Source organism: Dermacentor silvarum, chromosome 8, assembly GCF_013339745.2.
Source record: "Dermacentor silvarum isolate Dsil-2018 chromosome 8, BIME_Dsil_1.4, whole genome shotgun sequence".
Lineage (NCBI taxonomy): Eukaryota > Metazoa > Arthropoda > Arachnida > Ixodida > Ixodidae > Dermacentor > Dermacentor silvarum.
In genome coordinates this window covers 33,285,743-33,305,960 of record NC_051161.1, presented here as the reverse complement: position 1 = coordinate 33,305,960, position 20,218 = coordinate 33,285,743, and the positions used below count along the sequence as shown (strand labels likewise).

The 20,218-nt window shown below is 44.0% G+C and overlaps 1 protein-coding gene across 3 annotated transcripts in view; it reads left to right on the top strand.

The window, feature by feature from the left end:
- LOC119460991 (mucin-5AC-like) overlaps positions 1-20,218 on the top strand; it is a 218,012-nt gene that overhangs the window by 5,516 nt on the left and 192,278 nt on the right. The gene's annotated exons all lie outside the window — the stretch shown is intronic.

Below are 20,218 nucleotides of genomic sequence, written 5' to 3'. Positions count from 1 at the left end.
GTTTAATGCACGCATGCTCTCCTTATGTTGTATCGACTAGGACTGCTCAAAATGAACAAATTTTGACACGCTAGCTGGCGCACTGCTTCACAACGTTATAGTGATCACGCGTGAGCATATATCTCTGATCTACACTTCAAGTCTGTGGAAAGTTCGCTTAGGCATTCTGCTAATTAACTTAGGTAGGCTGTCTGTAAACTATTTGTGCATGCCTTCTGTATAGTCTATACATAAGATCAAAATTCAGAGAGAATATTTTAGGCACTCTTCAAATTGAAGACCTCTGCTGCTTAATCGACTATTAGTTACAGAATGGTTATGCGTTATGTATATGTAAATAAGATTTGCGGAAAGAATAAGTAGTCTATAATACCTCTAAAAATAGCTCACTTTTACAACGAAGCTGTTAATGCGACTAGAAGCACCCGAAAACGTTATACGGGTGTTTTCAGGGTGTCCTGAAAGAAGACAATTCACCGAGTTTATATTTCGAAAAAAAAAATTAAAAAAAGGGGGGGGGGGGGGGGCAGGTGATGGAGGGGTGATCATGGTCGGGGTGGTGTGCAGGAAATTTTAGAAGCGAGTAAAGAACTTGCAGGCTAAATTGAAATTGCTAAACCATAGTTTTTACCTGTTTAGAGGCGTTAGAAGAAACACTTCTAAAAGTTTCCCGCTGCCTTGGGGGAACCAAAGGGGGCAGCAGTGTCATATATGAAAAAAAAAAAAGAGGAAATGGTCTAGTTATGGGGGGTGACGAGTACTGATCGAATGCTTGAAGTGCGTAAGCTAATTATGTGCTTTCAAAATAATTACTGAATACTCATCTTTCTACTTCCATGCTTCACGCGATCCGCATATACGTATAGTTTAGTACGTATAGAATACGTATAGTTCTATACGTATATACGTATAGAATAGAAACAATATGGGGATGTACGAAAAAAAAGTTTAGACTGTATAGGTTAATCGCAACCTTTGTGGAAAATTACTTATGTAAGTGTTCCAGAGCTTTACGAGTGTATCTTACGAATTAACCGCGTAGGGTAGCTTGCCGAATGTCCTGGAAAAAAAAAAAATCTCAACCTGCCACAAAGTTGACAATACGAGGGAATGGGGGGCATCTTGTAATTAACGTATGTCGAAATTAACATTTCTGGCCTAATATGAGTTTTGAAAATAATTACCGAACCTTCGTTTCCTCCCTATTTTCATGCGTTATAAACTTACTATATAGTAAGTTTCTCCGGTGTTAATTCTCGGTGAACTAAACGAGGCACCTTGTTTGTTGTCAGGACGGATGCCTTTAGCTTCCCGCCCTTTATTCTTCCCTGGATGCAGTCATGCCATAGTCACGTGATCTGAAGGTCCCGAAGTTCGGTGTTTTCTGATAAATCCGAATCGTTTATTTCTTTTTATCGGTGAGTGTTTTTCGAAATTTATTGGATTACTTAGAAAACGCAGAACATTGTATATATCATCTGACAAAAAGCGAAACTCCCTGGAAAGGCGCTGTAGCCTTAAGAATAAAATGTATATAGACCCTACAGATATATATTTATTTAGGGACAACACATCAGCATGTTGAGCCTATTCGTATTCCTCTAGCTCGCATGCCAAAGCGGTCAGACAGTGCAACCATGCGCAGCCTGCGGATATGATATGGGCTATGCATGCGTCCCTGCAAGGTTACAGCAGGGTCCTTCTATACTTTCTAAAAGTATTGAAGGACCTTGTTGTAGGTAAACATCGAGCAAAAGTGACGGACTACAGGCACTCTGAAAAAAAAAAATTGTAAGTCGGACGCAAAAACTGAAATTGGCGAGTGCACTGGTAAAAAATCACAATAACAAGTTTTGAATGCTGTCACTTTCAAGTTACGGTACGTCAAAGGCCGAGGAGAAAGTCGACATTTTCGCGGTTTCCCTAATCTTTTACTTTTGCATAGGGGAGTGCGTAAACTGCCCATACGCAGTCTGCAGAGTTTTGACTACGTTTTTCATCAGCAATCGTCTCTAGGTATATCATATGCAGGGTGCTTCAAACAATGACATCCCGAATTCTTTGAAAGCAGGACAGAGCGATTTCCGCAGAATTGCGTTTGCCACGGCGGCATATACATTTTAAAATTACTTGAAGTAGTAATTCTGTGACAACTATAAAATTGAACGATACTTCTTAATTGAAAAACTTTGACAATCGATCCTAATGCGAGGCTTTAAGGCCACCGCTCGCCGAGCTCCATAACATTGTCCATACTTGCAAAAAACTCGCCGTGCGGTCAAGCCGTCACTATAGTGTTATTTTAGGACAAGCTTGACGATGTCTTTTACTACCACGAGTTAAGTCGTAGGCTCGGTTTGAGTGGTGAATTAAATTTTATGCGTAAGTGTCAAGTGACCCATTGAGCGAAATGCAGCTCCATTAACGTGAAACCGAGCACGAGCGTGAGCGCGAGCCACTTGCTTACCGTGACTACGATGACGATTACGACAGGAGACGCCGACAGCCCGGGCGCATAAGCTGCTTCGCGTCTAAAAAATGTCAAGAGATAACGAACCCGTCCTAACACAAAAACAGCAAAGTAACTCGGCTATTGGTGGCATTTCGAAAGCCAGTTCGCAAAACGCGACGCGCTCTCCTGGCTCGGCGTCCTTCGACTCTCCTTTTTGACAAAAAAAAAAAAAAAAAAAAAAGGGGGGGGGGGAATTATGGACGCCTTTCTTACTGTTTTAGTTTTAATTGTTATTACAGTTGGCGCGAGTTAAGTCGTAGGCTCGGTTTCAGCGGTGAATTATGTTTTATGCGTAAGTGTCAAATGACCCATTGAGCGAAATGCAGCTCCACTAACGTGAAACCTGGGGAGGTGCGAAGCATGCAGTAAGGTTCCGCTAATGGGCTCATACTACCTTAAGCAATAGCTCATAAGCCCGCAAACGCGGCCTCCCCATTACGACGACAGAAGTGAAATTCTACGCTGGAATGATGAGCGGCAACGCAGCCAGCTGTGGAAGACGACGACGAACGCGGGAGCAGTGGCACGAGCGCGTGCCGAGCGCGAGCACGAGCCGCTTGCTTTATCGTGACGACGACAGGAGACGCCGACAGCCCGAGCGCATAAGCTAAAAACCCGACCCTACTAAGTTCTACGGAGTCGAGAATTTCCGGCAATTGTCACCCGAGAAACGATGATCTGCCGGAGAACGCAGCTGTCACGCCCCTAGCAGATGAATATGAGTGACGTGACTGTCTGCGCCTCAGTTTCACTGTCGGACAAGTAGGGACGAATGTACTTATGGATCCGCAATCTTCATTAATTTATGCTCGTCCGAAAGTGAGACAGAAACAGTCAGATTACTGTAGACGCGTCTGCTACAGGGGCGTGAAAACTGTGTTTCGCGGCTGTTCACTTTAGGTTTTCTCGTGAAAGCGGCAATGATTTCATAACTTCGTTTAAACTGGCTGCGTCAGCTTTTTGCAAGCCTAGCAGTTATCTCTTTGGACATCTGACTTCGAATATTGCGTAATGTTCCATTGTCTGAGTCGGTTAAAATTTGGTCTAATTTTTACGACTTGCTCAAATTACCACTGAGTCATTTTAAAATGTATCCTGCTGTGATAAAAGCGCCGTGTGTGTCTTCTTCTGTGCGTCCTGTCTACATTGCGCTGTGCCTATACACAAGAAAGTTGAGTATCTCATCTGCTCTATTCGTAGTTTAAAGACATTTTGAATTAATTTTCCTAAACACACTGCATCTTTAGGCTGCGCAAGGACAAAAAGAATGCTATAGGTATAGGCAAATTAATTTACTAGTTTACAGGATGTCTACGCATAGTCTGTGGACTTTCGCTGTCCGGTCTTATAGACAAAGAAACCATGGCTAGGTAAATAGAGAGCGAGAGAAAGCAAGGAGACAAGGTAGTCTACATAATGTCTATGGGTAGTCACTGGGCTTTCTATGTCCGCTCTTTAAGAGGTCGTATGTATACATTTATGTATTTATTCATATACCCTAAGGGTCCTTGCGGGCATTATATAGGGGTAGGGGGTGATTTAATACAATTGGGTTACGTTCACAAAATAAAAAGCACAACAAGTTCGCGTGCGACATGAACATGAAAATACAACACCATGCAATGTAATGCAAAATACAATATATGTGATAGTACAAGTGAGGAGTGGTGCGACATGACATTATACACGTTATAAAAAGAAGGCATCGGAAAATATAGCTAAATAACAACTCTACGTTGAACAGGTGCTTCAATGCAATAACAAATGAGTCGTGATCGCGCACAGTTACAACATCGCTTGACAGCTTTTTCCAATGATAAATTACAAGAAATAACGGTGAGTTACGAAGCAAGTTAGGGCGCGCAAACATTGGCTGTATTTTATATGCATCCATTTTATAAGAACATACACAGCAGTGTTCCCTGCCGGAGGGCGTTCGCCCACTCAATGCAGGACAAATACATTTTCTGGCGATGGAGACGAAGAAATCCCGGAGTCCTAGTCCTATTAATATACGTAAAAGACTTCCTCGCTCCGCGCCCAGCCGAACATGCATGGGCGCACATACACCTCCTCGTTCCACTAGCCTGTACACAGGAGCAGTTAGCTCCGCGTTTAGTTTCTTTCCTTCTTTCTTTTTTACGCCCGTATATATTGCTTACATACTGTATAGGAAGACAAAAAGAAACCATGGGAAGGAAAGATTGAATTGTTTACCGGATGTCTGCATATATATATATATATTTGTCTGTGGACTCTCCTCCATTCTTATAGACAAAGAAGCTACAGTAAAGCAACGTAAACAACAGGATGTCTATGGGCAGTCTATGAACTGCCCTTATGAGACCTCTTCGTTCCACTAGCTCGTAGGCCAAAACAGTTAGCACCGCGTTTAGTTTCTCTTTTACGCCTGTACTACACTGCATTCAGACTGTAATGACAAAGAGAAGCTATGGGAAGGCAAACTCAAATAGTTTACAGGCCTTTAGGTATATGTATTCGTCTGTGAACTCTTGTGAGAAAGAAGCTACAGTAAGGCAACGTAGATTACAGGATGTCCATGGGCAGACTATGAATGGCCCATAAGAGACGTCCCACACGCCAGAACAGTTAGCACCGCGTTTAGTTTCTTTTCGTCTTTCATTTTTACGCCTCTACTACACTGTATACTGACTGCGTAATGAGAAAACGAAACTATACGGGCAAGGAAAACTTAATTACTTTGCAGGATGCCTATAGGTAATATATAGTATATTCGTTTGTGGACTCTTGTTCGTTCTTATAGACAAAGAAACTGCTGTAAGGCAGGATGCCTACGGGCTGTCTACGGACTTGACCATTAATTAACAGGCATGCTCGCTTCGCGACCGGCTAAGCATGGCCACATATATACACCTCGTACGCTAGGAGAATTAACATCCCCGTTTAGTTTCTTCACTACCTTCTTTCTTTCGTTTTACACTTGTACTAGACTGTATACAGGCTGTGTAAGAACAAACAAACTATGAGAATGCAAACTAAAATAATCTACAGGATGTCTATGGGCAGTCGTCTGCGGACTCTCTGTATCTTCTAACAGACAAAGAAACTGCAGTAAGGCAAAGTATAGTCGGCAATATATACAGGGGCAGTCTGTGGACTGCCCATAACAGACCTTGTCGTTCTGCTGGCTCGTACGCCAGGACATTTAGTACCGCGTTTAGCGTATTTCTTTATTTCCTTCTTTCTGCTTTTTTTTTCTTTTTTTTTTTTACGCCTGTACCGTACACACCTTGAAGCGGCAACCCGCCGCCGCCGCCTTGTCTCTGTGTCACGAGCTCGTCGTGGCGGCCTCTGAAGAAGCGTGCACGCGCCCGCCACCGTCGGGAGTCATCTCATTTGCCCACTGTCAGCAAGAGGGGAGAGTGCGCTGTTCGTGTTAGCGCAGCTGCCGGTGATGAGTTGTGCGCCGCACGCGGGTCTTCCGCGAACTGCAGAGGCGCCGAATACACGACGCACCAAAGGCCAGCAGGCCTATGAGGAAAGCCCGTATATATATATATATATATATATATATATATATATATATATATATATATATATATATATATATACATTTCACACAAACTCACGCGTGCCGCGTTGCTTCTCTCTCCAACTTTGCGCAGTCTCTCTTTCTCTCTCTCTCTCTCTCTCTCTTTTTTTTTTTTGTCTGCCGCGTCTGGGCCTTTCTAGTCCGCAGCGCTCTGCGAATGACAGAACGGCTCAATGGGACACACGCGTGATGAATTCTTGTGTCTTCTGTGTTTCTTTGAAGTCGGTTCCTTTCGTCGTGTAAAAAGGGGCAGTGTCGTCGAAAGCACGATGTGACAAGGAGCGCTTTGGTAGAAATGGTGATATATGACGATTACGAAGACGAGTTCGATCTGGGTACGTATACTGAACTGATAGTAGTGGACCTCTTCGGCTTACCGCAGATAAAACACTGCTTAAGGATACATTTTAGTAAACAGCCTGTTTGTATATGCAGGGTGATCAAAGTTAAGTTGACAGGATTTTTTTTTTTTTTTTAATTAGGCGCAGACAGGTACGTGAAGACCACCTCTGCAGTAGGCGAAGGGGATACAAAGTGAGATGATAATTATCGCTGTTAGCAGTGCAATTAGCTAAAATTGAATAATTAACTTTTGACTGGCTGCAGTAAGCAGACACGTTTGTATTGAAAAGTTAGAGGCAGTGGTGCTTCTACAGAGTTCCACTTGGCAGAATTCTTCTAGCGTATCCGTGCGTTGAGATATCGAACTACGAACTTTGATTGCCGTTCGCATGATTACGCATGCAAGACGGTGACGACCAGCCCTTCCCCTGTCGAGAAAATGGGGTAAGCAAAGCTTGGTCGTGTGTGTATCTGTGACCTTCGTCAGTTTAACGTAAAGTTCACGACATGTCACGGTAATAAAACATAAATGTTTATTAAATGTATGCATCGAGGGAAGGAAACGTACAACGCAACGGAAGGAAAAATTGCACGAAAGGAAAACAAAAGTAGAAGGAAAGGGAACGAAAAGTACCACGAAAGGGAAGGGAAAGTAGTAGGAAAGGGAAGGGAAAGTATTAGGTCAAGTACACGCACGACAACCTTCGCAATTACCCCCATCTTCTCCATAGGGGAAGGGCTGGTGATTCTCTCTTTCTCTCTATCTTTCTTTCCCTCTCTCCTTATTTCTCTCTCTGTTTCTGTCTTTCTTTATCTCTCTCTCTCTCTCCCTTTCTTTCTCTCTTTCTCTTTCTTGCTCTTTCGTTTTTGTCCCTGGTATGTGCCATTGAGCTTGGACCCTTTCTGCACTATTACCAGGATCGGCCCACTTTTCAGCGTGACACCACCACCACCGCCGAAACTTGTGAGCCTATAAAGCTTCGCTTAAAAAGCTGCCAACTTAACTTTGATCACCCTGTATATGAAGGAAGCTAGAGAAATATTAAGCTGCATTGGTAGATTAAATTGGACGTAAATTCGAAAGACGGTTGGCGACCTTACGGTGATAGTTTCCACACCACCCCTGCGTTCACATCACAGGTTCTTACAATATCTGGCCGAGTGTAGTTAATTGTTTACTATTTAAAATCGTTGTCACCGCCTCCCAAAATAAACGGAAGCGCGCTCACAAATCAATTAACATTCTCAAGTCAACTCTTCAAAACATATAAAGGCACTTTCTACGGTTGATTGCAAGTGTAGAGGGCAAAGTTCCGAGCATGAATATTAACCCGTTTGCTTAAAGCAACAATTATGATAATGGCAACGTTTATTGACGCGTTGGCGCTTTTCACCCCTGGAAGGAGCGTTTAAAAGTTCAGACAGAAGTTCGCATATATGTTACGGCTTCCCCATTGCACCTACAACTTTGGAATTTATATGAAATTTTCCTCCCAAAACACAATTTATTCACTCAGTGTTTGATGTCGATGCATCAATTAGTTCGAAAACGACAACCATCTTAGTTCTCCGGCAAGCATAGAAAATAACGACAATTCTCGCTAATTTAACAATTTCCTCCGGCGCCTCCCATAGCTGCAACATTAAAATTTAATTCATCAGCACGTTCCTTCCCTAGACATGTTCTTCCCAAGTTTCATCATGAAACGCCCAGCTGTTTTCTTTTCTCTTAGACTGAACAGATTATTTCAGAATTGTCGGCGGCAGATGGCAGAATTATAATTCTTGAACTGGATTACTCGAAGAGGCGGACTTGCAGAATTATTCGTAAGGCAGAACTATCCAATTACCAAATTTCACAAAGTAAGCTTCTGTTACTTGACGGCGCACATCGCAATTTACGAATTGTAGCCGCGGTGCATGAGCTTGCAAAGTATATCCTCTTTGAACGAGGATGACATCAGTTTTGTGATATGTACCGTCAAACTTGCAGTAAGAATGCACTATTTTTTTACTTACTTTTTTTTTAACAAAACGCCTTTTTATTATGTGAAGCACGAAAATAACAATGTATTTCGTCGTACATGCATTTTGGAAATATCTGTGAACTGATGTCATCCTCAGAAATAAGTTCAACACACACTTTACGAACTCACCGACTACAATTCGAAAACTGCAATATGTGCCGTAATTAATTATGCACCTAATTAGCGAAAATTTTGCCAATTATTCGATTATGCACTTCGATTTCTTGTAGAAGTAATCCCCACCTCTTCGAGTAATCCGGCTTGATATATAGAATTGTGCTATCTGCCGCGGGAAATTTTAAGAAATTACATTCTGTCTAAAAGAAAAACACCTGATATGGGATACGACATCCTGTCAAGTACCTTACAGAGCTCCGAAGCGCAATTAGTCGGAACGTTTGGCACAATGCGTCATACATTACGCTTGACATGCCCAGCATCCCCGACAAATGAATTCGTTTAAAACTTGTCTAGACGCCGTGTAACGTAAAACTATTCCCCATTCTGATTTTATTCCAATTTACTGACATCAAACTTACGTAACCGCTGACGCAAGCATCGGGCGGTGACCCGCAGCGTTGTTTGAACAGCCCAGTCAAACGCTCTCCTCGTTTATAGGAGGTCACTTTTGTTTGCATTGCCTACCTTGCGATCTAATTGGCCGACAAGAGGCGACGAGCGTGCAGAAGTAGAGAGGGTTTCGGTTTGTTCGAGCTAGGGCAGTGAAAGTATAGATAACCGGATGAGGAGGGAGTTGCCGACGTCTGCGATTGCAAGGGGAAGCAGACCAATCGGCAGGTCGAAAATCGCGACCGCGTGCACCGGGGAGTTACAAATGCCGCTGAAACGGTTCCTCAGCGAAGAAGAGTTGGCAGAGCGATGTCGTATATGAACCGAAAGGGTTCGACAACGTCATACTGCCGCGCACATTTTTTTTTTTTTTAATTGTACGCAAAGAAATACATTCTCACCGGTAGCTCCGAGTAGCCAGCGCCAAAGCGATCGGCGGGCAGCCATCTTGTATTCCTTTCGGAATGTCCCTGGCTATTCTGAGAAAAAAAAATCACCTTTGTTCGGCATATTAATGCACCTGTAGTGCGTATACATCACTTGGACGTGATCAGTTTTCGCGGTTTTGCGATGTCACGCGACAGAGAGGCGAAGTGGGTGCAATCCGAAAATTTTTGACCAATAGCGGAGGCTTTTTTGGCGAAATAGCGTAGAATCAGAAAAAAAAAGCTATCTTTAGTTCGGCCTAATCGTGCATAATCAGTGTGAATAGTCATATCAGTTGGGGAGCTTTCGCAGTTGTCGTGACATCGCGTGACAGACAGGCTAAGTGGGCGTGGCAATCTTTTTTTTTTTTACCAGTCGTGCAGGTCCAATGGCAGAAATCGAATAGAACAGTTTGGAATAGCTCTACGTTATAGCGCCCCTATAACACGCATCTTTAATAATTCTATAACAATTTAATGTTGCCTGTAGGTCTAATCATTCTCTCAGTGAATTTTCGTCGACACTCAACTTGAGCGGACGCTTGGAAAGGAAATTTTGGGATCTGTCCTGTCCACCTCGTCTATAGTCGCAAAAACTGATTCATTGCAAAAGCGCCCAAGTACACGGATATATACCGGGTGTTCCAGCGAGCACTTTCAAAAATTTCTAGAAGTTGCCTGTGGCAGAGAGCACAATTCTAGTTCATGAGCTGGTCTAGCTATTCGAAGAGGCGGACATTACTTGCACAAAAAATTGAAATGTATAATCGATTAATTAACAAAAATTCACTAATTAAGTTTTTAACTAATTACCTTATGGCCTATATTTCAATTTACAAATTGTAGCCGTGGAGTTCGTAAGGCGGATTCGTAAGGCGGATCCACTTGGAACGAATTCTCAGGATGAAACCAGTTTCGAGATATTAATTCCCGAACTTTGCGGAGAAATGCATTGGCGTTCCATTTACTTTTGTGCTTCAATGCGTATAACGGCGTTTTCTTAAGAAAACGTCGGGAATATCAGTAAAACAAAACAATGAACAAAATAACAATCTTGAAAAGAAGAGTGTACATACAACGAGGCGCAAGAGGGCACACGCCTTCCCTCTGCCGCTCCACATTTTGCAGCACATATTGCAGCATGAATGGAGCGCAGCGCGTTAGCGAACACCGAATTGTATTTCCGACAGCTGATCGCACAGAAGCAGGGCAGAAGCTGTAGTGGTTTCGTATTCGTGCGCTTTCGCTGAGGCAACGTGCGGCGCGCCTCCGAAAGCGCCACCTCGCTCCACCGGAGCAAACTGCTCCACGAAAAGTGTCTATACTTAATCGTTTATTGCTAAAAAAGGATTACATTGCAATGCAGTCTAATGGTATAGCAAAAACACAACACAGGAAGATTCTGTGCTCCTAAACGCCGCAAATGCGAGAAAACACATTAAATTTCATGACGTCACGCTGACAGAACGGCGCCGAGGTCATGGCGCGAAATGCAAGAAAGGGAAGCTTCGATTTCCCATCTTCAGAAATGACCAACCTCTTCCCGCCAAATGAACGGTAATAGAGTTTTTAACGATTAATTTACTACGTATAGACTGATTCAGTGTTGCTCTCTAATATCTATTTTTAGCATCATTTTTTCTTTTCTCTGCCGTCCAACGAAAGTTGTTTTAGCTGCATAAAATGTGTTACTCAAGTCTCGAATGCAAATTTAGGGCATAATTATAAAGCGTCCTCGATATGAGACAGCGAAGGGAGTAACGCTAGCAGAAATCAAAATACGGGGTTATTTGAGCGTGCTAAACCAACACACCGGCTATTAAAAATAATATTCAAAGGTGTTACGTGCCAAAACAACGATCTCCTTGTATACGATGCACGTCGGCGGACTCCGGAATAATTTGACCACCTGGGGTACATTCTTTAACGCGTACCTAAATCTAAGTACCTGAGCACATTTATGCATTCCGCCCTCATGGAAACGCGATCGCCGCGACCTCGTGTTTAGCAGTACAACGCCATAGAAACAAAGGGGGGGGGGGGGGGGGGGGGGAGCTCCGGAATAATGTTTACTATACCTGGGGTTCTTTACCATGCACATGAATCTAAATAGATGCGTTTTTTTTTTTTTTGCGTTTTTCCCCCCACCCCTACAGGGATGACGTAGCCGAGCCCCACTATCGATCCGAAACATCTCATGATGCGCAGCAGGCAATATATAAAGTAGCTGGACGCAAGACCAACGGAGAACTATTTGCGGGGTGTGGAGCGAGCTGGAGTGGGTCGGGGAAATCAGGTCAGCGGCGAAACCGCATAAATGCGACCGCAACTGTTCAGCATTACAATGGGCGCGTCGGTGCGGACGTCGTTCAATGCGTCGCGAAGTACATCCGGCGCGCAGCTGCAAGCGCGCACGTCTCGCAAACCCCTCTTTCACGGGGAATGTAAAAAAAAAGAGAGCAAGTGCACAAGTGTCGTCGGTAGGCGTCGCTTTTTTTTTTCTTAGTTTTTGAAAGTTCGCCGCTTCTATATGTACTGCGAAAACGTGCATTCTTTCACTGCAATTCTCCCGCGGCATACATTGTCGCAATGTCGCTTTATATTGACGAACAGCGGAAATGCCACATGGGGGACGGCGGTGAAGTGACGATGACGCAATACATTCGCTTGTTTTACGCCCCAAGCGCGCGACACCTTCCCAACAGTATATACGCTCAAGGCCATCGACGTGTAATAACCGTGTGGCTGAAAAAAATAATTAATTGATGCATTCTCAATGTAGAGCAATGCCCATTGAATAGCAGGCCTGCACACTGTGACGTCACTTGAAGAAGGTCTACGCTTCCTTTGAAATACACGCTTTGGTAGAGGGAGACAGTGACCATGCATCTTTATTTATCACCTAGTCCTTCCCACATGAACTCAGTGCTCACTCTGTTCCTCCTTTCCTCTTTCTATTCCCCTTTGCCCTTACCCCCAGCGTAGGGTAGCAAACCGTATGCTCGTCTGGTTGGTCTCCCTGCCTTTCCTCTCTTTGCTTTCTCTCTTTCTAGTCCAGGTGCCTTATGGCGGCCCTGCACGACCCTGTTATGTGGCAGTTCGCAAGCTCGAAGGCCGTCTGTTATTTACAACGTATTGGGTCAAGTCGACGCCGGCTGCACTGCCGAAATTAGCCATTCTATAACTTATCTGTCAGTCCACCATGACGTGGGCAACACCGATGTTCCCTGATTGGACTGATTCGACAGCATTGTAAAACTGGACCATACGCGTTCCGGATATGGGCTGCATGTCGCAGTTCGGCCGATCCGTAATTACAGTGATAAAGGTGAACTTTGGAAACAAGGGTTTAATCCCCCCCCCCTTTATTTTTTAAATTTCTCCTAATCAGAGTGTACAAGCCGTAGAATCATAAAGCAAGAACATTTAAAATGAATCAAACAAGTTTCCCTGCCTAATGGCACTATTACTCGTTGCAAAGGTCGTCGCACAAGTTGATGTTGTTAATCTGCTTTTGTAACATATAAAATATTTTCGTGTGCGAGAAAAAAAAATTGTGCAAAAACCATCGAAGACGTGTTTTTTTTTTTTCTTTTTTGTTGGGTTTTACGTGCCGAAACTATAGACGATCTCATTGTGAGGCACACCGTAGTAGGGGAATCCGGTGCACGGGCGTTTTTGCATTTCGCCTCTTCGTTCGGACCTCATAGTCGGACCTCATATGTTGACGGGTGTTCACCACACTCATTTGCTGTAGACTACGTTCTCTTTATTCTGTATTCTGTACAGCATAGCGTGGACGTTATTTTTCGGCGTGAACGACAGCGTTCTACCTTGAGTGGGGCGGTCGTTGACGTGAAAAGTGCCAATCGGCACCATTCGTCCGGTCTTCCAGGCGGACCTCCCGTTGACAGGCGTTTACAGCACTCATGTAATGTTCACAATATTCAGCCCTCTGCAGTAGCACCAGAAGCGAGAAGTTACGCAATCGTTCCCTCTTACTCGGCGCTAAACCACGTGACCTCGCGCTTCTGGTGTGGAGCATCGCGGCATCGTTATCTTCGTGTCAGGAAGAAGTGTTGCGTTCGTGTCCGCTCAAGAATGAATGGTTCTTGAAAATGCCTTCAAATCGTCGTTCGGTCAGATTAAGAAAACTGCCACGGTAGCCAAAGAAAGCTGTACGCTTTACACGCTCGTGTACTATAGCTTTATAAGTGCACGTTAAGGGACCCCAGGTGGTCAGAATTAAACGGAGTCCTCCACTAGGGCGTCTGCATTAGCCCCAGTGTTTCTTTGGGAGCATTAAACCCCATGAATCAAATCACTGAGTAGCAACAACAATAATGATAATAGTAATAATAATAATAGCAGTATAGAATAGTTGAACGACTCGTACTATCTCTAAGCGTAGCACTCGGCGTTTCTCCCTTCGATCGTGTAAACGGAAAACGCCACGAGGAATATGCGGACTGATGGCCACGAGTACACGGCTCGAATCGCGAGCAGACGACAGTTTTGATTGATTTTGGGTACAGCAGGTTTACACTGCGCCCGCACGTCTGTATGCTATGTCCGTTCGCGAGTACCATATGGACGAATCCAGCAGCTTGTTTTGGTTGTGACATATATCGCTGTACATACATACGGCCAACATTGTTCTGACCCGCATGAGTCAACGTTAACTTTCTACGCAGTTTCTTACCGCTGGCAGCGTCGGTAAAAATCTTCGCTGTCAAGTCAAAGAGGAAGAAAAACGGTGTTATTGTGCGTCGTATAAGACCAAAGCTTGTCCTGTCTTGGTTCTCATTACGGCGGCGTTTTCAACACTTTAGAAATCCATGTATCCTCCTGAGACACGAATACAGATCAGGGCATCGTGGCTAAGGGACACAATTCCTCTTTAAGCGGGTTCTTATTAGGTATGTTACGAACGTGAAAAACTTATTCTTTGAATGGGCATTAAACGAACGTAATAAATCGAGCTAGATTAAAAGATTAGGCTTCCATGATAACAGATTAACAAAGAAGCTCGAGAACAAGTTATAAGGATCACATAAAGAGCGATGGAACGAAAAATGCTAGGCCTAACGCTAAGAGACGGGAAGAGAGCGGTGTGGATCAGAGAGCAAACGGAGATAGCCGATATTCTAACGGACATTGAGAGAAAAAAAATGGAGCTGGGCAGGCCATGTAATGCGTAGGATGGATAACAGATGGACCACCAGAGTTACAGTACGGATACCAAGAGAAGGGAAGCGCAGTCGAGGACGGCAGAAAACAAGGTGGGGTGATGAAGTTAGGAAATTTGCAGGCGCAAGTTGGTATCAGCTAGCGCAAGACAGTGGTAATTGGAGATCGCAGGGAGAGGGCTTCGGCCTGCAGTGTACATAAAATAGGCTGATGATGATGATACCAGATTCGTCATTCGCAGCGAGAACAGAGCTTTTTGCAAGCGAGAAAATCACGAAAGTGGGAAATATGAGTGGGCCACCTACATTAAACTGTGGTATAATACCTGGTTACATATAGAAACCAAAGGTATGCACTGACGCATTTCATGTCGCAACGGTAATCTCAGATGCTCCGATGATTTGCCAAATGGCCTTCCACGGCTCTCTCTTCGTATTATAACTGTGTTCGCGCAAACGATCGTTGACACTGAGGCCACGCAGGGCTGAAAGGTCATCTGGCTGCACACAGCAGAGGGTAGGTGCACGTCCCAATTCAGAGCGGTGTGCGGTTGTAGGCATAGTCTCAATTGTATAAAACTCTATCGTTGTAGGCAAGAGTCTCGATAGAGCCACGAGGGAAATAATCGCAACATCCGAGACGATGCGTTGCAACATCAGACGCTTCAGCGCTCGTGACTTCGATTTCTCCATCTGACACGCGATTGGATGGATGAATGTAAAACTTTAATGAAAGTCCTGAGGTACGCGACACGCGATTGAAAATTTTAAATTTGGAGCTGAGAGTTCTATGCCATAGGCATGTATTGCCAAGTCGGCAAGTTTGTTTCGATGTTTGTCTCGGCGTTCCTCGTGTAAATTTCGTTCAGATTACGCCCGCTTTCTTCTTTTCGTTTTTAATTTATTTTTATCTTTCACTTTTTATTTGTACGAGAATCCTCTAAATACTTGAAGATTTTGTTCCGAACGGAACAAGCCAGTTGAAATTCAGCGCCTTGTTCGTTTCTTTCGCCGAAATTTTATCTTCGCGCTGCTAATCGTGTTCAACTATAGCCCAAACTTTCCCCATTATTAAACCACTGCACTACAGATCCACGTGTACCTGACTTCGCATCCAGGGTGCATACTTTACGCAATCCTTTCCGAAGTAATAAAGAATATAACAGAAAAAAAAAATCAACTGTGCATTATTATCCACAAGGGATCTGAGGAGACTATACAATCGAGAGAGGACAGGGAAAAAAAAAAAAAAGTTAGCTTACAATGACTGGCTAATGCCCAGGTGATTTGCGAGGCGAGCCTTTCCGGGAGTGGAAAAAAGGAGGCTAATTCACCCGAAAACGCGAACAGCGGGTGTTTTCAGCTTACTTCAGCGTACGTTATTTAGCGGAGTGATTCGAAATGAAGCAAGTGGACGATGGCTAGCCCAGCTTCGACGGACGATGTTAATTTCACCTCTCGCGTGTTGCTGCAGCTCTTAACTGGAAAGTAGTTCCGAACTCCTCGTGAATGGCACGGCGGGCCGACTGCCGCGCTCCAATCCGCAGGTGGATCTTCTGCGCATAAGTGGTTGCGCAGATGCTGCAGTTGGTTCTCCATCATGGAGGCGAAGCTGCGCTGCATTGTTCTAACAAGACACATAGTAGAAGAAAACGCGATCACACACACACAAGATGATCATATTTTGCGCATTATCTTGTGTGCGCGCGTGTGCGTGTCATGTTAGAACTATATGCTGCGCAACTTCGATCGCCTTCATGAACTCTGTGTATGCACGACAGCGTTGATCTACGCATTTAGTGTTCTGCGCATTTAGTAGAACGCAGCGCATGCCATGCAATGCGCTGCGTTCTAAGTCTCCCTATAAATATGCGTGCGGTGCCCTTGCATATATGCAACGTCCTATACATATATGTGCTCCCCGCAGCGCCAGGGATATACCGGTACACTATTCTGAAAATAGCGCGGCCTTTTCCGCCGCACCCTGTATTTTTGCGCGCAGGCGCGTTTGACGTTTCCCTAACCCGCTCGCAACTATATACGAAACAACAAAAAGTACCTGGTCCATTTTAAGGAGCTACACTGCATGTGCCCTACAACCCTCGCGGTGGTTTATACGCATGCATTCGGTGTAGAGCTGCAGAAAATAGCGCCTCTTACCTCTTTACAACCACAATCTCTCTCTCCTCTCTCATGCTGCAGGCGTTCTGCGCAACAATCAACAGGAAGCGCCCGCGACTGAATTCGTGAACTTTCGGCAGCGTTTTAGATTGGTGGTCACTTTTCGGGAGTCGTCGACCCGAAATAGGCAAGCGAGGTCGGCTTTATGTGGTCTGGGTTCCTACTAGCGATTCGTCTTTTCGGTCTCGTTCCGCTGATTCCTTCGTTTGCTGCATATTGCGGCAATTTAGGACACACGTGTGTGTGCGCGGACGAGAGAGAAAGAGAGAGAGTGAGCAGCAACTCGAGTTTGATTTATTTGACATTTTAAATAAGCAGCGTTCATATACCTGGATTCACTCAACTAACGGCAAAACGAAAACATAGTGCGAGAGAAAATTACGGTTTTCGCATTCACTGTAAGGCTGTCTGAACATCTGTGCTAATAACAGATGCTCAGACTGATAATCACCCAATTGAGACGAAGGCGGGAATGGTGGGGGTAAGCTTATAATCTGCACTGCATCTAGTGAACTTTAGGGACAGTACAAGCTATTATAAGTGAAAGCAGTTACTGCTGTAATAAAAGCATCCTGTATCACATGGACAGCCTGCAAAGCAATCCCCAACATGAAAGGCAACTCAAAGTGTATTTTGTGGCCACAGAAAATGAAATTCAATTAATGAAGTCTTCAACCGCACCTGACATTAAACTGGAAAACAGGGCGGTAAACTTTACGGGTGTGTTCGCTGCATCCACTGAAAATAGCTGCACCACTGTCTGTGATTAGTACGCAAAGATGATGCAGGGAGCGTTTATGTCGCTGTTGCACTGACTGTCAGGGCAATAGGACGGGTGCACTGAATTATTGCTGGAACTGAATCTAGGTAGTCTGATCGAGCACTGAATAATGAAAGGTCACTAATCGTTGGTGAAAATTAGAAACGTGCATCTTCTGAATTTCATCCTTAAACTATGGCGCCAATGACGTCACAGGTTTCATGATGTCTTTGTGCGTTCAGGTCACTTTTGCAGTTGAAAAGTACTCGAAAGCTCTCATCTGACAATTTGCCTACTATCATGGCAATATACTCATTCTTTATAGATAAACAATTTATGTTATAGGGAGCTAACACTAAAATTTCAAGGCGACGTCCTTTATATTTTGTCCTTGCCTGTTTCACCATGCTCACGGTAAAGCTGATTTATTCGGTATTTCAGATGTGTGATCTACCACTCAACTTTCGTTAATTACTTTTACGTGACCAACGGAATTAATCAATTTATTCTTTAGGTCAAATGAAAAAATGCAGAAAAACGTCGATGCAGACCCTACTTCATTTGACATTATTTAACTAATTCTAACGCACCCTCGCATCTTATGTGTACAAGTGATCATAGTAGAAAACGATCTGCACCCAAATCTAATGCGCACCCGACATAAAAATATATAAAATAAAATAATAAAAACTTACCATGCCTTGGGGTCTTGCAATAAGAATGATACCGTAGAGCTTCCCTCACAGAACGAAAATTTGCGTACGCCTAATGTCAATTGTCGTAAATCTCAGACATATTTCTTCATCGCTCTCTACGGACCGTACCACGACACCCTCGTTCTCGTTCATTGCGTCTGATTTCTCACATTTCTCGACTCCACTACAATCGCAAATAAGATGTTGGCCCGCACCTACTCTGTTCGCCAGTTCGTCCTGAGACACATGCGAGTCTCCGGAGTGCCGAAAAACATGTGATGCGACTATGCAGCCGTTAGCTCTTTCATAATAACATCTTTTGAATTATCTTTCGTATTTAAAGCCTGCGCGTCGTCTTCGCCATTCTATGCGACATGCTACACGATAACACAATGTACTAGAAGCTGATTCCCTGTAGCGATAACTTCAAGGAGTTTATATACCTGCAGTGGAGGTGGCTCTCCAAAAGTGAAGCTGGTCGCCGCCATCTTGCTAAAGGCAATAAGGCCGAACCAGAGTAGCCGCTGCAGCACAGCATGGAGTGCGTTCGTTGTGCTTATTGATTGTGCGCAGTCGGAGCAGTGTTTAACTGATTGTGGCATGCTTTCCAATGGCATTGCAACATCTCGGTAAGTCCTAGCTGCACCGATCACGCAAAGTAGACACCCCTGGTATAACGTTCCCCATTTAACACAAGCTTTCGTTGTTTGCTCACGATCGGATGTTGCGCGTACGTTTTCTTCAGTCGGAAGTGATTAGGAAGGTGATCGTACGTACAAGCATGAAATGTACGAGTCAATTAGTCGCGGGCACGTCACTGCATGCAGTATTATGTAGCGCAGCCGACTTGTGTTGCAATGTGCGGTGCGCATTTTCCACGACTGTCTATATTTAATGGTTTGCACGTATCGCGCAATGCCTGCGTTTGTAAGAGGGAAACCAGAGACGCATGCACAAGAACGACGAGCGCTCGATTTATGCCAAAAAATGGAAGGGTTGCAAGTGACAGCATTCATTCAGCCAAAACTATCTAGTAAATAAGCTTCCTGTTCGTTCACAAATATGCACCAACTCGCCCAGAAAACATTCTGTTGTATTATGACTTGAACACAAAAGAGCTTGTGCACACTTCTAATTACAAGGCTGCGGAGTGCTATATAATGTTTCGGATATGCCACACCACTCAGAAATCTAATTGAGCACGAACACTGATTTTGAGACATGTATCCTTTAAAAATCAATGGACACAGAATGAGCTCAGCTTGTAGTGAACAAATATATACGTTTTGAGAAGTTCAAGTGTCACTGAAAAGTGTTTTCTGTGGTTCCCATGTTTATGTAGCATTGCTGACTGATTTTTACGTTGTCTGAATATTTCCAAGTGGGTCAGTGCAATGCGTACATTACATTAACAAATGTACAAATGTTCTCGACGCGATGGGCGAGAGCCATCAATTTCTTTAGGCGCATATAAATTATAAGAGAACGTCAAGAGTGAAGTTCGATGACGCAACCTCTGGATTCAACATATAAAATACCAAGTGTTTCATGATTCTAAACAACGCTCTTAATTGATTCTAAATGTACGATTTTCAGTGCCTTTCCTGAGAAAGCCAGATTGGCAGTTTTGTACCAAAATAAAAGACCTCTTAAAAGAGCATTGCGAATAACATAAGGTCTCCAATGGTGTGAGTGCCTTTTTGTAACTTTGGAGCAGATAAAAAATATGAAGTGCAGTTTCTCCACATGTCCACAGCCTATTATGCGATAGCCCTCACTCACGAGAGGTACAACAAACCAATAAATGAAAACGGTGGTTGCGCCATAGTCAGAATTTGCTAGTGCAAGCTGTACTAAGTCTTTACAAAAGGTGCCTGAAAAATTTTCCTCCCCAACCAGCGGGTAATCAGTGATGTTTATTATGCAGTCACATAACATGAGAG